Below are 5,725 nucleotides of genomic sequence, written 5' to 3' on the forward strand. Positions count from 1 at the left end.
TATGTATATATTTCAGATAAATATAAGCTATAAAACACTGCCACAAACAATCCACACCACCTTAGCAAGGAAAATGGGAAAAAAAAATAAAAATAGGAAAAAAAAAATACTATAATGACAGTAAAGACCTTAGCAACAGCTTTGGGTGGGTATTCTCCTCCTAGTCTTGAATCAACACATTGCCTGACTTTATCCTCACTGAGTTTTGGAGTAGCCTGAAACACATATCAATTGCTGTGATCAGCTACCAAATCTACATTCTAAATTTTCAGACAAAAGGACTGTAGATCACAATGAACATGTTTGGATTCTGTTTCTTTTTTCCTTTGTTAGAGGGGAGAAGTGGTGTAAACATATAGCTTAAATTAGTACCCAAGTAACCAGACTCTGTTGTCCACGTGGTAGTGTATGATCAACAGGTTTCCTTCCAGTCAAAAAGTTCCCAGAAGGACAACACCAAAACTGTATACATCACTCTTAGCATTCAATTGTCCAGTCATTGCATATCTGCATCCACAAGATTAGACAGATCGTTATTTAGCAGTTGAGGCTAGAATACCAAATTAAAAAAAAAAAAAAAAACTTATTTGTCCAAATTGATACTAAGATAAAGGAAGGAAAAATATAGGAATTGGTAACTCTTGTCTAGTAAACTGAGGCAGAAGGGAAAGTTTCTATGCTTTTCCAATAATTCTTCAGCATTAACGCACAAAATCAAGAGGTCCATGATATCCAATGGGGATAAAATAAGGCATGTAACCTGATATGTAACTTGAAAAGTTGATATTTGTATCTTACTCTGGTGCATGATAACCGAAGGTTCCAAGAACACGAGTGGAATGAAGACGCGCAGCCATGTCAGGAGCCTGGTTTGATAAATCAAAATCCGCAATTTTAGCAACATCATCATCAAAGATTAGCACATTGCTTGACTTGATGTCCCGGTGGATAATGTGGGGATCAGCCTTCTCATGCAAGTATTCAAGCCCTCTTGCAGCCCCTACAGCAATTTTTACTCACTCTCTGCGCCCATGTCAAAACAGGACCAGGCTCTGCTCCTTTAACACCTTTTCTGCCTGCATGTAATCGTGAGAACATTTATGCATAATAAAAATACAGACTGAGCTAACAAATCTCTAAGTAGCAACCATTCTTGTCAAAGCAGGCACCAAAATTAAAAACTAATGTTAAAATCCATAATCTTCTCAATTCCTATAATATAGAAACAGAACTCAACTAGTTTATATGGATGTTACTATTTTTATAATTCAACCAATTGAAAGGCATAACCATATACCATGTAAAATATCATGAAGTGACCCATTAGATGCAAACTCATAAGCAAGAATACGGGAGTTTCCATCAACACAATATCCAAGCAACTGAACAAAATTTTCATGCTTCAGCCTTGATACCATTGAAACCTGAAAGTTCAAAAGGGATTTGAAAAATTTCAATGACCTGAAAAAAGAAAAAGAAAAATTAAGTCAAGGTTGTCATACATACATACCTGGGCTAAAAATTCCTCATCAGGCTGTTTACTGGCATCTAACTTCTTGACTGCTGCAGCCTGCCCACTTTTAAGAACGCCATAATATACTCTTCCATAAGATCCCTCTCCAATCAGAGAATCTTGCCCAAAGTTATCAGTAACTTCTTTTAGTTCATCTGCTGGTATATCAGGAACTTCAATGGGCTGGACTTTAACAGTCTGAGCCCCCTGCTTTGCAGTTTCAGAAGCATGATAATTTCCATCATTCCCTGCACAAAAGAATTTATCACAATAATTTCATCAAATTCAATTTCAGGTAATATAACATCAAACAAATTAGCACAATGGAGTACCATAATTCAGCATCTCAATCACATAATACGGATTCAATCCAATTGAGATGGAAATATCACTCAAAGATGTATGTAATGCTTTAGAGTTGCGAACTATATATATCATCCCTGATATATTCCTCAAACTAATGAGCCAAATTACCTGCAGAATTTTTTACGACATATGGTCCTCCGCTTTCAGCAGCCTTAGGGAAGTCACCCTCTTCGCAACAACTGAAACAACTCATGATTCTTTCCCACTGAAATAATTCAGCAGCCATCAGATCATACTAATAATAAGTTGCTTTTAAGCTTGAATATACAGTCTAATTTTTTATTTTTTTTAAAGTAGTTTCTGCTAGAAAGATGATACATCCTGGCTATAATTGAAACTTTTCAACAATTCAGAAAGAAAGAAAGAAGGAAGGAAGGAAATAGTATATTTGTGTGTACTATCTGTCCAATTACATTGAATGCTATCATTAACTATTAAATCGGTATAGCTTCATTTCATTTGCATGATATGAAAACTTCAATAGGCATAATGCTTGAACTAATTTGATTCATATTAACAAAAATTCACAATATCCCTGCCTAACTATTCCAAATGTCATCAAATGTAAAAATGAAACAGCAAATGATGGCAAGTGATTCATGAAAAATTCACAGCATGAAATCAGTGTTTGTTCCCACTACGAAAAACTCAACGCTTCGGTTAGCTGATCTTAATTGAACGAAGCTAAACGAATCAGATCGAATCAGTTTCCGCCAATCAGAGCAAACTGCTACTAAAATCCAAGTCAGTAGCCACAGATCAGTCTAAAGCAGAACCAGTTATTACCGGTCGAAATCCAATTTTGCCGGAAAATAAAAAATGTTCATCCGTAAGAAAATTAAAATAAAAAAAGATGATCACGAAAATGAAAATAACATGAGAATATTTTAGCAGAAACAAGAAAAAGTAAGTGACATCGAAGAGTGTGATAGATCGATTAGTACCTGAGATAAATGAAATAGCAAAATTGGAGAGTTGAGAGCAAAGAGCGGTGGGGAGTGAGGTGTTAAAGAGCGTAGTTGAGGATCTCGGTTCCGAAACCGGTGAAAGATGCGCAGGATAAGCAGAGAGGAGTGCGTGGGATAAAGGGGTGGAACTAGTTGTTGACTCTGCTTTGAATTGGAACAGGAATGCGTTACTTGTGCATTATTTAGTAACAAGGAATTTTTTTTTGCATTTCTACAACTAAGCATATCATTATGTAATATCCAACTATTTAAATACCACTAATTCAGGCTTTTTTCCTCTCCTTTTACGTGTTCTGCGCCGACCTGGCTTGCCAGACTTGACTTGTGAGATACATGCCAGATGCCACACAGGTGGCTAAGAAGAAACGCCATTGTGACTTCTTCGTTGGGAAATTTTTTTTTTTTTAAGGGATTAATAGTTTGAGTAAATACTTTTTTTAGTCTCTGATAATATCCACGAAGTCCTTTTTAGTACCTAGCAATAAAAAAAAGGACAATTTGCTCCCTGAAATAACAAAAAAGAAGCCATGTTTATCCTTTCGTTAACTTCCACCTAACGGCCCAACTAACTGTGCACAGTTGGTACGTTAGTTGCTGATGCAGCTTGGATGTGGGACACCTGGAAGACGAGACGACGGCGTTTTGGTCCCTGTCAAAACCACGAGGGCCATTTTGATCCCTGTCAAAATGCACGAGGACGTTTTTAGTCCCTGACAAAAAACACGGGGGCCTTATTGGTCCCTAACCAGAGAAAAATAGGCACATGACTTCATTGTTTTTCTATGCGGTCCGATTTTGCAAAACAGAAGTGCATTACATCAGAAACACGAGTGCAATCCATTTGTTCATCACAAAGTAATTAAACTAAATTTCATCACAAAGTAAAATACTCCTTCTTGACATTTTATTTCAATGAAGTTTGTGTTTCTAACTGAAGTTTCGACCTTATTAACGATTATTCATTTCTTTTTCAATGCTAATTAAGCTTTCCACTTTGTTAAAAGGGATTCTTGGCTCTTGCAAACAACTTTTACGATCCCTAGAATACTATGAACTGCTTTAATTCTCTTAGTTTGTATAAGACATAGCGTTATGCGATTTACGAACAATATCTTCAGTAGTGTAGCATTACAATTATACTATTTATTTTTCTATAAAAGATAATTGCATGATTGTTGATATTTAAATATAGAGAAAAATCAGAGAAGAAGCCAGGTAAATGATTGTTGATAATTGCAATGCATGGCAGTTGACTGGACTGCAGCAGTTGATAGTTCTCAGCCACATGAAGGCAACTTGAGAGGAAACAGCCCACCTCCATCAAATCCACAACAGGCAAATGAGCTGTTGAGTAATGAAACAATGAATGCAGAAACCAGTGGCACTCGAAGCAGATTATTAGCCTTCATGAGCACACCTGGTTTTAGGCAACCAAGGCTTGCCTCAAGAAAATGACCTGCTGTTGTATGTGACCTGGGAGTAGTGCATGAGCCAACTGAGAAGGGTTTATTATTATGTGACTGACTTTTTTTGAAAATTCTTGCCATTATGTATTTGGAGGCCTTATTATGTCAATATTTTTTTGTAAATTCTGGTCATATTGTATTAGAGGCCTTTCTTTTAATTCCTGGCAGTTGGCTTTATTTTGTAATGCACTACTATATATCCATGTCTTCGAATATAATGATACTCAAATCATGTTCCATCTATTATGTTTCACAGGGTTGATGAATGTTTAAGTTTATCATTTTTGATGTTTTTTAACTAATATACGTAGTTGTAGTTCTTGTACATCCATGTCTTCTGGTTTAACAAATTGGACTGCATACAAATCCAATTTAATGTCATATTCTGTTTTGCAAAATTGGATTGTACTCCTGTTTCTGATGTAATGCACTTTTGTTTTGCAAAATCGGACTGCATAGAAAAGCAATGAAGTCATGTGTTTATTTTTCTCTGGTTAGGGACCAATAAGGGCCTCGTGCTTTTTGTCAGGGACTAAAAATGTCCTCGTGAATTTTAACAGGGACCAAAATGGCCCTCGTGGTTTTGACAGGGACCAAAACGTCGTCGTCTCGTCTTCCACGGTGTCCCACATCCAAGCCGTGTCAGCAAACTAACGTGCCAACTGTGCACGGTTAGTTGGGCCGTTAGGTGGAAGTTAACAGAAGGATGAACGTGGCCTATTTTTTGTTATTTCAGGGACCAATTTGTCCCTTTTTTATTGCTAGGGACTGAAAATGGCTTCGTGGATATTTCCAGGGACTAAAAAGGGTATTTACTCTATTATTTTTGATATTGAAGGAGATAATTTTATTTTTTATATATATAAAAGTGTGTGAGATTTATATTTTCTTGTTCTCTCTTTTCATTATATGGCTTTATATGATATTTATATACTTTTATATATATGTAAAAAATAATTTTTTTTCTTGCCATATAAGAAAAATTAATCCTTTTTTTTAAGAAAAAAGTGTTTCTCATGTAAGTTATCTCTACTAATTTTCAAAATTACATCGTTGTGAGAGTTTAAAAAATATGAGTGTAAATAGGTTGGGTTGAGCTAGGTTTTGCCTTAAAGAGATTAGATTTGTATAAAATACTTTAGGTCAACCTAATCTATGTTAACCTTGTATAGGTTTAGATTATAATTCTGATTTGACCTATATTTAAAAAAAAAAAAAAAAATCTTGGCCCGAGTTTATTAGACTGTTTAAACTTATTAGGGATTCAATAATTAAAATAATATTACTATTATTTAAAATCATTAAATAATAATTTATTTATTTTATTTAAAATAAATAATATAATATAGATCAACTAATAATCTGGCATAAAAAATAAACTATATGACCTGTTTTCTAAATAAGCTTTTCTA

At 35.0% G+C, this 5,725-nt stretch overlaps 1 pseudogene; it reads right to left on the minus strand.

Moving 5' to 3' along the window:
• Positions 1-360: 360 nt before the first annotated feature.
• On the minus strand, positions 361-2,891 carry LOC133293781 (pto-interacting protein 1-like; annotated as a pseudogene).
• Positions 2,892-5,725: the final 2,834 nt, after the last annotated feature.

The sequence above is a fragment of the Gastrolobium bilobum genome, unplaced genomic scaffold, assembly GCF_033153095.1.
Source record: "Gastrolobium bilobum isolate Gb01-03AN ecotype WA unplaced genomic scaffold, APGP_CSIRO_Gbil_v1 utg123046, whole genome shotgun sequence".
Lineage (NCBI taxonomy): Eukaryota > Viridiplantae > Streptophyta > Magnoliopsida > Fabales > Fabaceae > Gastrolobium > Gastrolobium bilobum.